The following is an 18,321-nucleotide window of genomic DNA, read 5'->3' on the forward strand; positions in this document are numbered from 1 at the left end:
CCAGGATTCTTTGCTCTGCAGCTCCCGTGGGTGAGCCAGGACTCCCAGGTCTGCATCACAGCCTAAAGCTTTTCCTGCTCAGATCCACCTTCTGCTGCCCATCACTAACCAGCATCTCCCCCCAACCCCCCACCATCAGCCCTTGTACTCCTAAGTCTGCTCTGACGTCTCCTTTCCAGAGGACCTTCGGGCCCCTCAGGGTCCCCACCTCACCCAACGCTGGAAGCATCATTTGAGAGAAGACCCTGGAGATGTCCCACTCTGTGTTTGTCAGGTGTCTGCCCCCTCCAGGAACAAGATTGGAGCAGTTAACCTTCCCAGCTGAGTTTGCAGCCTGGATGGGAGAGGACATAAAGGACCACCTCACGATGTAGGGTGTCAGGTGGTGTGAAGACCTATGGGGAAAATCTGTATCATAAGGAGGACAGAGAGATGAGATGGAGGGAGTGTCTGTGTTGTATGTGGTGGCGGGGAAACATTCTTTGGTAAAGTGGATTCTTGAAGTGACTTTAATGTCACTTCAAGAATAAGGTGTTGGTGGCGGGTTGGGGGAGATGAGTGAGGGAGGAAGGGAACATGGGGCCTCTGTGCTCAGGATGCAGACAGTGACCTAGACCTGAGGATGTCCCCAGGCATGGGATGCGATGCAGAGCCCTTGGTGTGACAGCACCATGAAGAGCCCTGGACCAGCCCAGAGGACCAGGATAAGCCAGTTCTTCTAAAAAAGATGAACTAGCTTCATATGAACTGGCCTATGACCCCCTCCCCACAACCCACCCCCAAGAACCACAGCTACAGATGGAATTCAAGGGAAGACAGACAATTTTTCTTAAGGTGGGCAGAGAAGAGCCCAGCCCCCACCTGAGCAAGAAGAAGAAGGGAAACACATGGGAAATGAGCAAACTCATGGAACAGAGTGCACAAATGGCCATAGAAGACCCTAATCTGCAGCTCAGCTAACCCCGTGAGCCAAAGACAATTCTCCAGAGGTCTTCTGCCCTACAGAAGACCTTATTAAGAGATGGTTAATGATAATTAAAAAACATAACTAAGAGTTAAAAGACCAGATGATGAAACAAGTGTGAAGGATGGAAGGAAGAGGGCAGAGCTGAGAAAAAAAAGAAACCAAAAAACAGAGGCGCAGTCAACACCAACAGAGAGCCAATAAGTAAATTAGAAGTGACAAGGAACAGAATGAACCTGGCTCCACTGGAATTACTGACATTAGGAAAAGCTTGAGATAATCACAGCAACATGGAAGAAAAATACAGAGAGGACAATTAAGCAGTTGATAATACGAGTGGAGGACAAGTGAGTCATTGTTGCCTCTGTAACAGAGAGAACAACTAATGGGAAGCGGGTGTATTTAAAGGGAATACTAGGGAGGAAAAAAAAAAAAAAAAAAAAAAAGAAACAAGAAAAACCTTCCCTGTAGTGAATAAACAGAGGATGTTCCCAGAAAATCTGATTCAGAAATACCTCAAGATGTATCTTGATTAGATTACTGGATCTTGGAGATAATAAAATAATCCTTTGGATGTGTAAGCTGAAAAAACAAACAAACTCAATCACCCACAAGATGGAAATATCAGGCTGATGTCAGGCTTCTCCTCGACAGTAGGCTCAGGTGTGGTGGGGGAAGCAGTTCAGGATCAGAGAGGCAAATTTTGGGGTCTCTGTGCTTCCAAGGGCTCACCTGTCCCCACCCTGGGCTCAAACCAGAGAACACTGTCTGCAGCATTTTAAGAGGAAATAATTGTGACCTAAGAGTTTTGTCATTTAAATGTAGAATTTTATATCTAACTTTTGTTATTTAAATATAAATGTAGGAGTCAGACATTCTCAAGCATGAAAGATTACCAATGAGCACTTCTTGAAAAAAAATGTAAATACATAATCCGGGCAAATTAAGAGACGGAAAACGAAGACAACAAATTCAACACTGAACATCAACTCAGAAGAACAAAGGTCACTTATATCCTGAGGGAGGAAAAAATATATTGACTAAAAATTTTATACCCAGCTAAATTGCCTTTCAGTATCCAATCAACCTGCAGACCTTCTCCAGCCTGAAGGAGCTTAGGAGATAGGCTTTTTGAGCTCTTTTCAAAAATGAAACAGACCAAAAAATGAATCAAAATAAATAACTAGGTTGTGAAGACACGGGTTTCTAGGGCTTGGCAGTGAGCATTGAGTCCTTTAAAAATTAGGACAAAATGAAAATTATTGTGTGAGTTATCGTCCCAGAACAAAACTTACCTTTATAAACCTTGATAGTGTAAAAATGAAAGTAACAGGGTTGGAAAAAATCTGGAAAGCCGAAGGTGAGGGGGACTGGGTGTTTCAATGTTTGATTCCTCATCTTCCACTGGGAGGGGTCACAAAATATAATGAAAACATGTTAAGGAAAAATAATGTCAACCTAAAGTTTTCATGTTATTATTTTCCCTCACCTCAGAGGAAAACTTAGAATAATGATGCTGGAGGTCAAGAAAAACACATTATATTTGCAAAGTCTATGATGTCACTCTAAATAGAAATAAAGGAAGGCCGGTTTTGCTGCTCAGGGCAGCTCATCTGGGGAGGGTACCTGGGCCTGGATCTCACAACATCTTCAGCCCATCACTCGGGGTCTGTTGGCACATGGTAACACCCTCTAAGCCACTATCCTCCTTGTTCAGGTTGTTTTGGACACGGCGTGAAAGACAGCTGGAGCCAAATACATTAGCCCATCTTCAGCTCAGCAACTAGGAGGATGAGGGGGCTTCGGCTCAACCAGGTCCCCTGCTCTCCACCTGCTTGTGCACACCTGGGAGACACAGCACCTGGACCTCCAGGTGGGCGAGAGAGGGACAGAGAGCCAGGAGGCACAATGAAGAGGAGAGTCACACCCCCCTAATTGCAGGGCTTGTCACCTACCATCATCTCCCTGCCTAGACTGCCAGCTTCCCGAGGCCAGGAGCTCCTTCCTCCTCTGACAGCTTCATCCCCCACCCACGGCCACGTGCAGAGCAAGTGCTCAGGGTCTGGTAGTGGCAGGAATGGATGGATTTAATTTGGTTACGCCTGCTAGGTACAGGCCCCCCAGTTGCCCTCTCCAATAAGCAATCCTCCCGGGTCCTGAGTGCCTGTCGGAAACCTCAGCCCCTCACAATTAAATTGCTTTCATTTCCCTTTATGAACTGAAGCCTATTTAAATGACCTGAATTTCCATGCGTTCGAGAGGCAGTTTTCTGGGGGGCCTTTTCCCCTCACATGTTCCTCCCTCTCCTGGGTTAAAGAAGACATCAGGAAAATGACAATGTAAGTGCTATACGCCACTCGGAACAGCTCAGGTTGCCTTGGAAAAGGGGGGAAATGGGAGCTTCCAGAGCATTTGCTCCCAATAAAACTGCTGAAGCAAGGTCAAACATTTCCACGAGGAGATAAAATGTTAATAGATGGCGGCCGTTGTCCCACATTTCTGGATTTATGCAGTACATCTATATGGCAGCATTCTCTACTTGGTTAAATTCAGTGAGTAATTTCTGACTGTATTCATTGCCAGAGGATATATTTCTTTAGAGTTAAATATCACTAGCTGTGCATTTTGATATGAGAAATGCAGTCTGCAATTTATAACCGACGAGATCATCGCTGAATCTCGGGCTGTGCTGAGAAGCAGGGCACAGGAAGCGTACGCAGGCTCCAGAGTGTTTATTTTAGAATTCATTTGGGAGGAAACATCATTTCCAATTCGGCTGTCAAGTCCTAATCCGGGACTGCTCCTTCCATCAGCAGCCGTCCAAGCCTTCAGATGAGGGGTGCGGGGACCTCTGACGGGCCCTGCCCCCATCCAGCTTTCCACTCACCTGACGGGGACCACATGACTCAGCGGCCTTCTGACCAGGTGAGGTGTGATGACCTAAAGCCCCGGAAGTGGACAGGTAGGGAGAGGCAGTGGGGAGCTGGGGGCCGCAGGGGAGCTCTGGGGCCAGGCCCTGAGCTCATGAGGGAACTAAGGCCTACTCCAGGCCCTTCTCAGGAGGGGACCTGAGCCTCAAGGGGAAGGGGGTGATGCCCTGGGTGTGTGAGTTCTGTGCTGTGCTGAGAGCTACAGGGGCTGGAGACCAGGGCTCCGGAGAGGCACAGGGAACCAGAGCTGCAGGAACTGGTCCTCTGCACAGCCGAAGGCACCCTCTTTCTGACACCCTGCCTCCCTCCCTTTCCCCCTCCCTCCCCCTTTCTCCCTCCTTCTCTCCTCCCTCCATCCCCCCACATCCTTTCCCTGCAGGCCACACCCGGGACTGGGGGCTGGGACACAGCAGTCCCTGCTGTCTGGTCACAGGTTTGGGGAACCTGACACACCAGCGACCTTCCTTCATCTGTCCTTTGTCCCTTTGCTGTAAGTGTCCATGAGCCAGGATGCTCTGTAGAAGCCTAAGCCTGTCCACGAACTGCAAACCTGCCCTCCTGTGAGGCAGGAGCACACGGGGCCCCGGGGAAACAAGCAGACTCTGCAGCTGCATGATGCCACCCAGGCCGGCCCGCTGAAACGCAGTGGCTTTGGAGCCACCGTGCCACCACCTGTGTGACCCTGGGCAGGTGTCCTAACCTCTCTGATCTCCAGCACCCCTCAATGGCAACATGGGGATGATACCCCCAACCTGGGAGACTTGCTGTGGGAGTCGAGCCGATTGTCTGGGACACAGCACGTACCTGGTGGTGGGTGTGGGAAGCTGTCTGGGTGCCGGTGGCCTCTGGCAGTGACCCGGTCTGTGTCTGTCCCCTGATCGTCAGGGATGCTCCCAGCTGCTGCTCTCAGTGGGCCCCAGGCCTGCCTACCAAAGAGGTAAGGATGCCCTCACTGCCCACACTGGGGTGATGGTGTGGTAGCTTGTATCCAGTGACTCACTAATTCTGCACTCATGGTGTGACGTCCGTTTTATTATTTTAAATTTTCCTCCCTGTGAGAAGGCAGGTCACACCCCCAGGGACACTGGGTTGTGCAGTCACAGGTGACCGTGAGTCCCTCTGAGGGCGGCATCCCTGGGGCTGGGGGAGAGGTCCACCGGCTGCCTACCTTCCTGATACTGAGGTACCATCTGTCTCCAAGCTCACCCCAATGCATGCTGTTTGAAAATAGCACAGTTCTGAAGCCTTCTGACAAATTTTATGGGTTTTCCTCTCTTGTTAATTTATGGAAAAATAGCTCTTAACCATTTATCCACAAAAGGGTGGCCTGAGCCATGGCTGTAAAAATCCGCTGGCAGGACAGTTTCTCCCTTTTCAGTAAATGACTGTGTATTAAAGGCAGACACCCTGGTAAGAGGGTTCTTCCCTAGTATAACGCATCAGGGAGTTCCCCTCCTTCTTTCCGAGGGAGCCGGGAACATCTCAGAACCTGTGGGCAGAGACCACGGGATGATGCTGTTGCCCTGACCTAGCTGCTCCCCAATCGGGCTCACTTTGGGCCTGGAATGCAGAGCCCCGAGCTGGGCTGGGACTGGCCACAGTCACCTGTGCCTACATCTCCTCCGTGGGTCCCCCCATCCAGTTCAGCAACGGCCGCTGCCTGGTGCTGGGAGACACCACAGGACACAGAGGCACCTCCAATGCTCTCTCTGTCCACCAGGCTGAGCTGTGGAAGATGCTCTCTGCTACATCACATCCACCCTATAAAGTGAGGGTGAAACAGGCAAAAAGCGAGGGATCTACCTTGTGACGGTCTGGAGCAGGGATGCGGGGACCTTGCTTGGAAAATCACAAGGGTCACGATGGCTCTCACTCCCATCCTCCTGCAGCCCCCACAGGCCACCTGTGCCTCCCCTTTTCCCCCTCAACCTGAATGATGGGCCTCAATAAAAACTCGGGGTTTACCTAGATACCTGGAGACAGTGCAAGTGGAAACACCTGCAAGTAAGGAACATATACAGGAAACTGGCTTGAGAATGCCCCGGAGAAGGCAGAGTGGGGCTGCCGTCTGCAGCGGAGAAACGTAACTGAGACCCGGGAAGCTGACTGTCTTCCTAAAGTCACCCAGAGGGCAGGTGGCGGAGCTGATCCTGGAGCCCGCTGGCCCTCAGGCTCCCTGGGCAGGTGGACAGAGGGACACAGAGTGAAGGATGTGGGGGGAGAGGGAGGGAGCTGGCACAGCCTCTCTCTCCCGCCCTGCCCTTGGCTAGAGGGACGGGCAGCCCCCTGGACTGGGGTGAGAGCTCCCCCTTAGGATGGCTGAATCCGGGTTCCCGGAAGTTCCCAAGGTCAGTGTGCGCTCACCGTGTTCCGGGCCCTTTCTGTGTTTTGTGGGACAGAAAGCCCAGGAGATGGTTCCTGTGATTTCGTCACCTCACGACGGAGCCCAGAGTCCAGAGTAGCCAGGACGCCTGTCCACAGTGGTCCAGCCAGGGGGGCAGGGTGGGGGTCCACCCTGAAGCCCCTCTCATCTCCTGGCCTTGCCCCTCTTCCTTCTTCCTAAGCCAAACTGGCTGAGCCATCAGGGCCCAGGGAGAAAGAGCCAGGGCCCTCCTTCCCGGCCGGGCCTCAGTTTCCCCAGCTGTCAGTAGACACAGAGTGCCCTGTCGGCAAAGGGCTGGTTACAACGTGTGAAATCAGGCCCAACTGCGCCAGTGTCACTGAAAACCGCTTCCTCTCTGAGTCTCTGCCAGGGCTGCAGAGCTGGCAGGGCGACAGTCCTGAACGGCCGCTGGTCATCCCCGCCGGTCCCAGCTAGCAGCAGACAGGGAAGAGATCCTGCCGAGATACGCAGAGAGACCTGACCCTGAGCGCTGCGGAGCCTGCAGCAGCTGGAGCCCGACTTCCTGGGTGGATGGAGGGGCCGTGTGCAGCCTGCGTGGTCCACAGCCTCTCCGGGCCCTTCTTCATCCAAGAGGAGTCCTGGTTGTGAGGGGCGAGGGACAGAGGCAGTTCTGACCTCGTCCCACATGGACCCAAGTCCCTGCCTGTCCGGATCCTTCCGCTCAAAGGGCGCGGGAGATGGGCTGAGGTGACGATGCTGGGAGATTTTACAAAGATGAAATTCTATTTTAATTTTTGATTCCTCATCAAAACGTCTTCCTGTCAAAATAGCTGTATTAAGAGACACACACAAATCCCAGGGATGCCACGCTGGGGCGTGGCGGGAAGTGGGTGAAGAGAAAAGCCACATGAGCCCCTGGGGTCCCCGCGGGCGTGGCTGGGAGAAGGATGTACAGAAAGCCCGGCGTCCTCTGAGGCTGAAAGTCCACCGAACGTCAGAAGACTCAGGGCCTCAGGCCTCCCGTCCTCCCTTTATATCCGAGGTGAGGGGTGACCAGGGCCCCTCGGTAAGTCTGCAAAGGTTGCAGGATGTGGGAGGGAAGAGGCTGAACCTCGGGCGACCCCTGGTAAGGTAATTGTTTGCCATATGCATCCCGAGGGGCAGTGATTAGAAGTATGTCTGGGGAAGGCAAGCTTTTTAGGCTTAAACAGACACAGAGAGGGAAATTCAGGGAGTGTGAGGACGGGGCCAGAGGCTCTGTGGTCCCCCCTCCCCCAGGCTGCTGAGCTGGGCTGAGCGGATGCGTGTTCTGCAAATGTGCCCGTGGGTCCTGGCAGGTGCTCAGGGTCGGGTGTCGCCTGCCAGCAGCTCCCGGGATAAAGTGACTTGAAGTGGATTTATGTGGTGGGGAGGGATGCTCACTTGCCCCCTGCCCCCATCCGCCCAGCCTGCTCTCCTCCCCAGCGCCTGGCCCTGGGGCACTCACGTCATTTCTTAGGGGTAATTTTCCCTCCAATCATAAAAGTATTTTGTGCACATTGTAGAAACGAGAAAAGTTAAAAGAAAACAATACCTAATCCAGTCACTTAAGGAAACCTACCACGTTTGGGGGGAGTGTATATTTCCTTCTAGATCTTTTCTTTGTACCTGAAGAATAAAATGAAGGCGTGGCTGGGCCCTGGGCCAGGGCTTGCTCTGAGCGCTTTGCACGCAGGGCTTTCTTGCTCCCATCAGCAGCCCCAGAAGCAGGTATTACTATTTTACACATAAGAAAGCGGAGGTGAGGCTGTTACCTGGCTGCCAGGGCTGCTGATTGAGGGATGCGTTGAGACTACAATCCAGGCTCCTAGCTCCAGAGATGCCCCCAAATGATCGCTGGACTGGCCCCCCACCCCAGAGCCTCCCCATGACACCTGTGTTCGTCCTTACAAGGAGACCACAATGAAAGATCTGTGTTCTGCTTTGTCGTTTAACGAGGCCTGGGAACAACACTTGGCAGCTGTGTTTATGACGTGGGTGCACACAGTACAGTCTACTCTCCCCCTGTGGGGGATTTAGGGTCTTATGATCAGTACATCTACCCTGTGGACTTGGGCTCACACCTTTGTGGGATCTCAGGTTACGTACCAGCCGGGGAGCTCCGTGGTCGGGGGATAGCAGTGCGCTTGTCGATCAAGCCGGGTGTGTTCATCGTGGCTGCATCGCGGGGTCCACGGACTGGTGTGGTCGGCAGCGTCCTTTTCCCTGTTCTGCACACGAATCTCAGGTGACTCCATCACCCCCTGTCGACGCAACTGCCGAGTCATGGAGCCCCGAGTCAGACCTGGGTCTACCTGGCTGCCACGCCAGACAGAGGTGCCTCCCGCTCATCCACCCATTCATTCATCCACCCATTCACTCATTCATCCGCCCATTCATCCATTCATTCATTCATCCACCCATTCATTCATCCACCCATTCATTCATTCATCCATTCGCTGGTACCATGGCAACACCTCCTTTGTCCAGGAGCTGAACTTGGCATGGACTGAATACCAGTGCATGAGATAAGCAACGCTCCGTGTACTCGGGGAGCTTATATTCCTTTGTGTGTGAGCGTGTCTGGTGTGTCTGGTGTGTGGTGTGTGTGTGTAACCACAGACAATAAGCTAGTAAGTAAGTGTATAAACAAGATCGACCCTGAGTATGTGAGGTGGGAGCAGAGAAGCAGGGCACTGTGAGGGGACACCTGGAGAGGAAGTTGGGGCCCAGGAAGACCCCTCCCAGAGAGGGTTATGTAAGTTGAAGACCCTCATCCCAGGAAACACATTCAAAGGGTGTCGATGCTTTCATGGCCGGTGGTTCCTGTCCAGGAGCAGGGGCTGGGGACGGGTGTCTTCCTCCCTGGTACCCAGTGACCCCGGGCAGGTGCGCGTGGACACGGATGGGGGGAGTGAACTCCACAGCAGACTTCTCAGGCTCCGCTGATCACAGAGGCCCGCGTGGGCACTGGTGGAGCCCTGGGCACTTCTGGGGAGCCTCTGGTGAAGGCAGGGGTGCAGAAATCCCAGCCAACCCCCGAGGCGACCGCCAGAGGCCGACCCACCCTCAGCTGCACGCAGGACAGACAGCTGTTCGGGGCCAGGCCGGCCTCCTGACATGCAGGCCACGCAGACAAAGGCCCTGGCGGTCTGCAGCAGACCCCGTCTCTGGGTGGCAGCGGGCCCAGACCGAGGTGGGCCGCCCACCCGCTGCTCTGCCGGGGCTGGCAGGTGGGAGCTGGCTGGGCTGCTGTGCTGAGGGTCCTGGCTGGGGGTGGCCATGGGGCGTGGGGGTCCTTGTCCCCAGAGGGCAGGGGGGGAAAGGGCCACACCTGGGGCTTGACTCGCCTGCACGTTCCTACCTGAGGGTCAGCAAGCACCAGGCGTGCCCAGGGTCGGCTGGACCCTGTTGCTCCCTCACCACGTGGGGACCAGGGGCCCCTGGAGGGCACGTCCGCAGGGCTCAGTACCAGGACACCAGCCTGGGGCACAGACTTCAGGAGAGACCCCCGAACTCCCACCTGTGGATGTCACTTCCACACAAATCCACAATGGGCCGCATCACGTGAGCCGTGGGTACATTGACGGTGCCCAGAGGCCTCTGCGTCTCCCCACTCAGGGGCGTCTCCCTTTCCCAGCGTGGAGCTCCCTTGGACCCTCCTCAACAGCTCACCTGGGTGGGCTGCCGTCACCTGAGCGGCTGGCACAGGACTGACCCAGGCTCTCCAGTGGCCGCGACTGAGCAAAGATGGGAGAAGATGCTCCTGTGGGCCCCTTGGCCACGTCCATGAAGATCTGCTTCATCTCCCCAAACCTCACGAGCTGCCTCCTGAATGTCAGGTGCTCTAGACACAAATCTGGGCATTTTTCTTGGCATGTGCCTCTCTCTCCCTGCTCCCCAGTATCCAGTTAACCAGCCCGGCTTGCTGATGCCCTGACTAACTAAAACCCTCATCCCTTCATCCCCAGTTTCACCCCCTCAGTCAGAGCCACCACCGCATCTGCCCAGCACGTCTGCAGGTGAACCCCTGACCACGCTGGTCGCTGCTTGCCTTTCTCCCATGGCCTCTCCTTTGTGGTCAGCTCGGGTACCACAGACTGGGCGGCTTAAACAACACAATTTACTTCTCAAGGTTCTGCAGGCTGGGGTCCAAGATCCCCATCCCCACTCTAGCCTTTCTGGACATCTCTCACTTCCTAAACGGGGTGCTCTGTCCTGCCCCTGGGCATTGGCACCAGCTGTTTGCTCTGAAACACCTCCTACATCTCCACTATTCAACTTGAAGGGCTCATGGGAACTCAGTGCCTTTTCCCCAGGGATCTTCCCTGACCTCCTCAATTTCCCCTGAATTACAGTCAACTCAGCTCACATCAACTCACTAGACTCAAAAGCATGCAGTTTGTATAAAGAGAAGACAAACCTTCCTCAACCGGGTTCTCTGCCAGGAGCTCCATCCCAGCCATCCGGACTCAGGACAAAGGTGTGGCTTCGCACCTGCTGGAAGCGGGGTGGGAGGGAGATGGTCTCATGTGTTAGAATAAAGCAGGAAAACTTTTATCTGTGCATCACAATCACTGCAAAAAACAAAGAGCCATGTTCCTTCATTGCCTATTTACTTCATAAATTACTCGTCAGACGTTTAATGAGCACCCACTAAGTACAGAACTCTTTGCTGTGTGCTGCAAACTCGACACTGCGTGAAGACAGGACCTGGGATTTCCCTTCCGGTAATCAACTTGGTGGCACAAGCCCTTGAACACAACAAAACAGCTTTTTAAAATAGAAACCACAATCCATTAAGAGCCACAAAAAGTCAACAAGATACTGAGGAATTTCAAGAGAGAAGTAGAACTCATACTTGGAGTAAGTTCCACTCGGTTGTGGTGTCTAATTCTTTTTATTCATTGTTGGATTCCATCTGCTAGTATTTTGTTGAGGATATTTGCGTCTACGCTCATTAGAGGCATTGGTCTGTAGTTCTCCTTTTATAATGTCTTTAACTAGCTTTGATGTTAAGGAATTGCTGACCTCATAGGATGAGACAGGAAATGTTCCCTTGGCTTCCAGTGTCTGGCAGGGATGTAAAGAATTGGTATCATTTCCTTCTTACTAGCGAACCACCTGAACCTGGTGTTTTCTTTTTTTGGAATGTTGTTAATTATTTGATTCAATTTCCTTAACAGACATGAGCCGTTACATCGATCTATTTCGTTATGGATGTTCGTGCAGTTCGTGTCCTTGAAGGAGTTGGCCCATTTCATTTAAGTTACCAAATTGTGGGTATAGAGTTGTTCACAGGATTCCTTTATCTTCCTTTTAATGGCCGTGAGATCAGGAATGATGGCTTCTCTTTCGTTTCTGATACTAGTAATTTAATTACTAGTAATTTACTAGTAATTTAGTAAATTACTTGGTTTAGACCAGCTAGAGGTTTTCCATTTTAGTGATTTTTTTTTTTTTTTTTTGGTGGTATGTAGGCCTCTCACTGTCGTGGCCTCTCCCGTCGCGGGAGGCTTTGGACGCGCAGGCTCAGCGGCCATGGCTCACGGGCCCAGCCCCTCTGCGGCATGTGGGATCTTCCCGGACCGGGGCACGAACCCGTGTCCCCTGCATCGGCAGGTGGACTCTCAACCACTGCGCCACCAGGGAAGCCCTAGCGACCTTTTTAAAGAAACTATTTTTGGTTTCATTGGTTTTTCTTTGCTGTTTTCCAGTTTTCAACGTTCAGTGAGCTCTGCTCTAATTTTTATTATTTATTTATTTGTCTCCTTGCTTCAGGGTCCAATGGATCTTTTTTCTCCAGTTTTCTAAGGTTGAAGCATAGATTATTGGCTTCAGATTTTTCTTCTTTTTAAATATATTCATTAAATGCTATAAATTGTCCTCTAAGCACTGCTTTCCACAAATTTTGATGTTTTATGTTTATTAAATAAACTTTAAAAATCTTAGAAGACTTTTAGGTTTATAGGAACATTGCAAAGGTACAGAGTTCCCATATATCCTGTTTCCCTTATTATTAGCATCTCACATTAATGTGATACCTTTATTACCACTAATAAAGCAATATCGATCGAGTACTATTGTCTAAAATTCATATTTTATGCAGATTTTCTTAGTTGTTAAGCAATGTCCTTTTTCTGTTCTAGGAACAGAAAAATTAGTTGTCATGTCCCCTTGGGTTCCTCTTGGGTGTAGCAGTTATTCACGCTTCCCTTGTTTTTGATAATCTGCACAGTTTTGAAGAATACTGTCAGGTCTTTTATAGAAAAGCCCTTTGATTTATTGTATTTTCATTTTCATTTAGTTCACTTTAACTTCTCTTGAGACTTCTTATTCGACCCATGTGTTATTTAGATGTTGTGTTGTTTAACCTGTAAATAATATGGGATTTTTCAGCCACTTTCCTGCTATTTATTTCTAGTTTAATTTTATTGTGGTCTGAGAACACACTCTGTCAGATTTCTATTTTTAAAAATGTATTAGGTTGCGTTTAATGGCCCAGAATGTGGTTTGTCTTGGTGACTGTTCCATGAAAACTTGGGAACAAATATGTATTGGGCTGTTGTTGGATAAAATAGTCTGTAAATATCAATCAAATCAAGCTAATGGGTAGGATACTCAGTTCAACTGTGTCCTCACCACTGACTGGATCTATCTATTACTAACAGAAGAGTGTTGAAGTCTACAACTGTCGTAGTGGATTTATCTGTTTCTCCTTGCAGTTCTGTTAGTTTTTGCCTTGTGTATTTTGATTCTCTGTTGTTAGGCGCATATGTGTTTAGGTTTGTTATGTGTTTGTAGAAAATTGACCCCTTTATCATGATGTCATACCCCTCTTTATCCTGGATAATTCTCCTTGTTCTGAAGTCACCTCTGTCTGAAATTGTATGGTCATTCCAGCTTTCTTCTGATTAGTGTTAGTTTGATATACCTTTCCCCAAACATTTAATTTTTTTTCTGATTAAGGCAATATTTTATTTTATTTTTATTATTTTTATTTATTTATTTTTACAGTAGGTCCTTATTGGTTATCTATTTTAAATATAGCAGTGTGTACATGTCAATCCCAACCCCTTACTTTTAACCTCTCTGGGCCTTTATAGTTAAAATGAGTTTCTTGTAGATAACATATAGTTGGGTCTTTTTTTTTGTTTTTTTTAACCCAGTATGACTCTCTCTCTGTCTTTAAATTGGGATGTTTAGACTGTTCCAATTTAAAGTGATTATTGATGTAGTTGGATTCATATCTACCATGTTTGGAACTATTTTCTACCTGTTGCATTTGTTTTTAGTTTCTTTTTTCACTCTTCTTTTTCTGCCTTTTCAGGTTTTAATTGAGCATTTTATATGATTGAACTTTATGTCCTCCCTTAGGATATCAATTGTACTCTTTTTAGTAGTTGTGCTAGATTTCTCAATATATAGTTAAATATTTGAAGTCCACCTTCATTAATGCTCCACTGCTCCACACACAGTGTGGTTATCTTCCTAATCTTCCTTCCCATCATTTATGATATTGCTGTCATTTATATTAATTATCTATATGCTATATTATCCAATACATTGTTATTATTTCAAGAAAATAGTTATCTTTTAGATCAGTGAAGAATAAAAAATAAAAGACTTTTACCTTCATTCATTCTTTCTTTCTTCTTTTCTAATGTATGCAGTTGATGCCATAAATTTTCCTCTAAGCGTTTAGAAATATTTAAATTTTTTCTTTAGACTTGTTTGATCCATATGTTATTTAGCAGTGTGTTGTTTACTCCAAATATTTTGAGATTTTCCAGCTAGCATTATGCTATTGATTTCAAGCTTAATTCCATTGTGGTGTGCAAGAATGTTTTCTATGATTTATATTCTTTTAACTTTGTTAAGGTGTGTTTTATGGTCCAGAATGTCTATCTTGGTTAATGTTGCATGTGAGCTTGAGAAGAGTATATGTATTCTGCTGTTGTTGGGTGAAGTATTCTATAAATGTCAATTAGATCCAGTTGATAGATAGTGCTGTTCAGTTCAACTACATCCTTTCTGATTTTGTGCCTGCAGGACCTACCAATTATGATAGAGGGGTATTGAAGTCTCTAACTCTAGTAGTGGATTTGTCTATTTCTCCTTGTAGTTCTATCAGTTTTCGCCTCACATATTCTGACATGGTCATTAGGTATATACACATTAAATATTCTTAAGTATTTGTGGATAATTGATCTCTTTATCATTATGTAAAACCTCTCTTTATTCCTGACACTTTCTCCTATTCTGAAGTCTGTTTTGTCTAAAACTAATATAGCCACCTAAGCTTTCTTTTGATAAGTATTATCCTGGTATACCTTTCTCCATTCCTTGACTTTTAATATATGTGTATCTTTATATTTAAAATGGGTTTCTTATATATAATATGTAGTTGGATCTTTTTATAAAATCCACTCTGACAGTATCTGCCTTTTAATTTGTTTATTTAGACGGTTGACATTTAAAGTGATGATTGATATAGTTGGATTAATATCTACCATGTTTAACACGGTTTTCTACTCATCACATTTGTTGGTTCTTTCCATTTTTTTAAATCCCCCCTCTTTTTCCACCTTCTCTGGTTTCAACTGACTATTTGACTATTCTATTTTCTGTCCTCTGTTAGCATACCTCTGTTAGCATTACCTTTCTTTTTAAAAATTTAGTGGTCTTCTTAGAGTTTGGAATATACATTTACAACTAATCTAAGGCCACCTTCAAACTACATTATGTTATCACTTCACATGTCATATAGGTTCCTTATAACAGAGTGTTCTGTATTCTTCCCTCCATTTTTCATAACATTGTTGTCATTCATTTCTTTTATTCATATGTTATAATCACTCAGTACATTGTTGCTATTATGAATTTGAACAGTTATTGCTTAAATTAATTAAGAATAAGAAAAATAAAGGATTTTCTCTTACCTTCATTCTTTCTCTCAGGCTCTTCATTTATGTAGATCTGAATTTCTGACTTGTATAAGTCTTCTTCTCTCTGAAGAATACCTTTTGCATTTCTTGAAGGGCAGGTTTTCTGTTGAAAACTCCCCTCATTTTTTGTTTTTTGAGGAAGTATTTCTCCTTCACAGTAGAAAGGTAACTGTGCTGAATGCAGAAATCTAGGTTGGTTGGTTCTGCTTTCAACACCATGAATATTTGACTCCAATCTCTTCTTACATGCATGATTTCTGATGAGAAGTCTGAGGTAATTCTTATCTTTACTCCTCAAAATGGCAAGGTTTTTTCCTCTGGTTTCTTTCAAGATTTTCTCTTTGTCTTTGCTTTCTTGCAGTTTGAATATAATATGCATATGTGCAGATTTTTAGTATTTATCCTACTTGGTATTCTCTAAGCTTCCTGGATTTGTGGTTTGGTGTCTGTTATTAACTTTGGAAAATTCTTAGCCATCATTACTTCAAATATTTCATATTCTCCAGCATCTCTGTTTCTTATCATTCTGCTATTCCCATTACACATATCCAGCTCCTTTTGTAATAGTTCCACATTTCTTGGATATTCTGTTCTTTTTTCTTTTCATACACTTTTTATCTTCCTAATTCAGTTTTTGAGTTTTTATTGACACATCTTTCAAGAATCTCTATTCTTTCTTTGTCTGTGTCTGCTCTATTTTGATAGCCCATCAAAGGCATTTTTTTATTTTGGTTAAAATATTTCTGATTCATGTCAGTTCTCTCTGATTCTTTCTCAGACTTTTCATCTCTTTAATTAAATTGCCCATCTGTTCTTGAATGTTGTCTCCTTTTTCCATTAAAGCCTTTAACATATTAATCATAGATATTTAAAATTCATAGTCTGGTAATCCCAACATTTGTGTTATATCTGAGTTTGGTTTTGATGCTTAACTTTGTGTCTTCAGATTGTGTTTTTTCCTTGGCTTTTCACAAGACTTTCTTTTTTTTTTTTTTTTTCTGAAAGCTGGACATGATGTATCTGGGAATAGGAACAGAGGACATCAATTTTTAGTGTAAGTTTTTATGTTGCTCTGCCTGCGTGTGGTGCCTCCTGATGTGCCAGATCTTCTGGTTTCTTTGCTTGTTGTTTCCCCTCCTGTTGTCTTGGGTTTACCTAAGAACTCCTTGTTAAACTGAGTTTGTACTTTGCAGCTCTTTCTATTGTAACCCCTGCTATCATATTGGAGACTTGTTGGTGGTAAGGTGTCGGGTAGGGGCAGTGTTCTATGGTCTTATGATTAAATTTCAGGTTTTATTATTGAGTCTGAATTCTTGAGCTATGACCCTCAGTAGTATTTTTAGTCTTTTTTATTCTTGCCTTAGTGAGACAAGAGGATTAGAAGTCAGATAAGTCTCTGGTAAAGCGGTTTCTCTTGAGGGCAGGCTTTGTTACAGAAACAGAACCTACTGGGTCTGTTTGGTTACTTTGCCCCTGTCCTTCCCTGATGCATAATGTTTCTTTGATCTTCAGATCTTCAGTCTGAGACCCAGCTGGAGCTCCTGGAAGTAAAGTCTACAAAAGACTGGGTCCCCAGCAAGTCCACACTCAGCCTCCAGAGATTCTTCAGTCACTGTTTAAGTGTCCTGTCAATTCCTGGTCCTGCTGGCTTCTGCTCCCAGGAAGCTGATCTCAGCTGCAATTCTCTGCATCCCCTGTGTGTCTCTTCAGTTTGCCCTGGGACCTCAATTCTCTGATGGAGCTAAGTTGTTGATTTTCAGTTTGCTCAGATTTTTTGTGTTGTGAAGACAGGAGTGATGACCTCCAAGCTCTTTTTATGTTGGAGATGAAGCTGGAAGTCTCTCCGTGTATTTACAAAGACACAATGTGTAATCACAGCAGCCCAGCGGATGCTTCCCTACAGCCCCCTGGTAGGAGGAGAGAGATGCCCATGACTGGTCCCAGGTTCCTTACTGGTGATGTGCCTTCCACCCTCCTTCCTTCTTGGCCTGACAGAGGAATGAGGACAGAATACCATGAACACTGCAGCAAATGGTGTAGCTCACAGGCTGATTATAATATTGGTGCTGTTGGTAAATCTTTCTCTGGGCATAATTCTATCCCAGCGGTTCCTCAGCTAAGCAAGCATCGACCCTAATTAAAAGCCTGCAGATGTAAAATAGATGGCTAGTGGGAAGCAGCTGCATAGCACAGGGAGATCAGCTAGGTGGTTTGTGACCACCTAGAGGGGTGGGATAGGGAGGGTGGGAGGGAGACACAAGAGGGAGGGGATATGGGGATATATGTATATGTATAACTGATTCACTTTGTTATAAAGCAGAAACTAACACACCATTGTAAAGCAATTATACTCCAATAAAGATGTTAAAAAAAAATCATACTTTCAAGTACCTTACATAAGATAAGCAGAAAATTTCTTTGTGGTATCAAAGCTTTCAATATAAATAATTCTTTATCTGATGATTCCTAAAGATTCAATCTGAGATATTTATTTTATAAAACTCATTATATTGACAATATCTTTCAAATAAAGACTTTGAAAATGAAAAAACAAAACAAAACCCTGCAAGATCTGTCTGACTGTGTCTGAATGTGACCTAACAGGTGTGATGGGAAGTGGAAGGAGTTAGGATCTCTCCCCAAGGTCAACCAGACCTGCTCAGCAGGAGGATTGCTTGTGGGCACGAGGGGAAGGAAGACACCATGGCCAAGTGCTGTGACTTCTGTCTGAGCGGTGGCCTGTGATTGGTGCTGTCCTTCTGGCAGGCCTCATGTGGATCCCCCCCACCCCCAGAGCTCCTGGCTGGCCCCCTGCTCCCATGTCCAGGTGTCACGGTCCCTAACCCGCACTGCTGCCTACAGCCTCTGTACAGGACACCTAATTCTTGCATGGCAGTCAGGGCGATCTTTAAGAGGAAAGATTGGCTACCGCTATCTCAAACCTCTAAGAACCTCCCACATTCCTGAACGGGAATCCAAGCTCCCTCCCCGGTTGGGTTGCTGAGGCCTCACTCATTTCACCTGCCTTCCTGTGTTCCAACCACACGGCCTCCCTGCCTCACCTTAAACCCTCCAAACTCTCTGCCCCTGACATTTTCCCAGCCCGGCCCTCTGCCT

The 18,321-nt window shown here is 47.1% G+C and overlaps 1 long non-coding RNA gene across 1 annotated transcript; it reads left to right on the forward strand.

Annotated features, from left to right (window-relative positions):
• Positions 1-3,724: 3,724 nt before the first annotated feature.
• On the forward strand, positions 3,725-17,396 carry LOC132597947 (uncharacterized). Its single transcript, XR_009565457.1, has 5 exons — positions 3,725-3,889; positions 4,274-4,831; positions 8,357-8,593; positions 16,210-16,258; positions 16,717-17,396. It is a non-coding gene; the product is annotated as an uncharacterized lncRNA (long non-coding RNA).
• Positions 17,397-18,321: the final 925 nt, after the last annotated feature.

The sequence above is a fragment of the Globicephala melas genome, chromosome 10 (assembly GCF_963455315.2).
Source record: "Globicephala melas chromosome 10, mGloMel1.2, whole genome shotgun sequence".
Classification (NCBI taxonomy): domain Eukaryota; kingdom Metazoa; phylum Chordata; class Mammalia; order Artiodactyla; family Delphinidae; genus Globicephala; species Globicephala melas.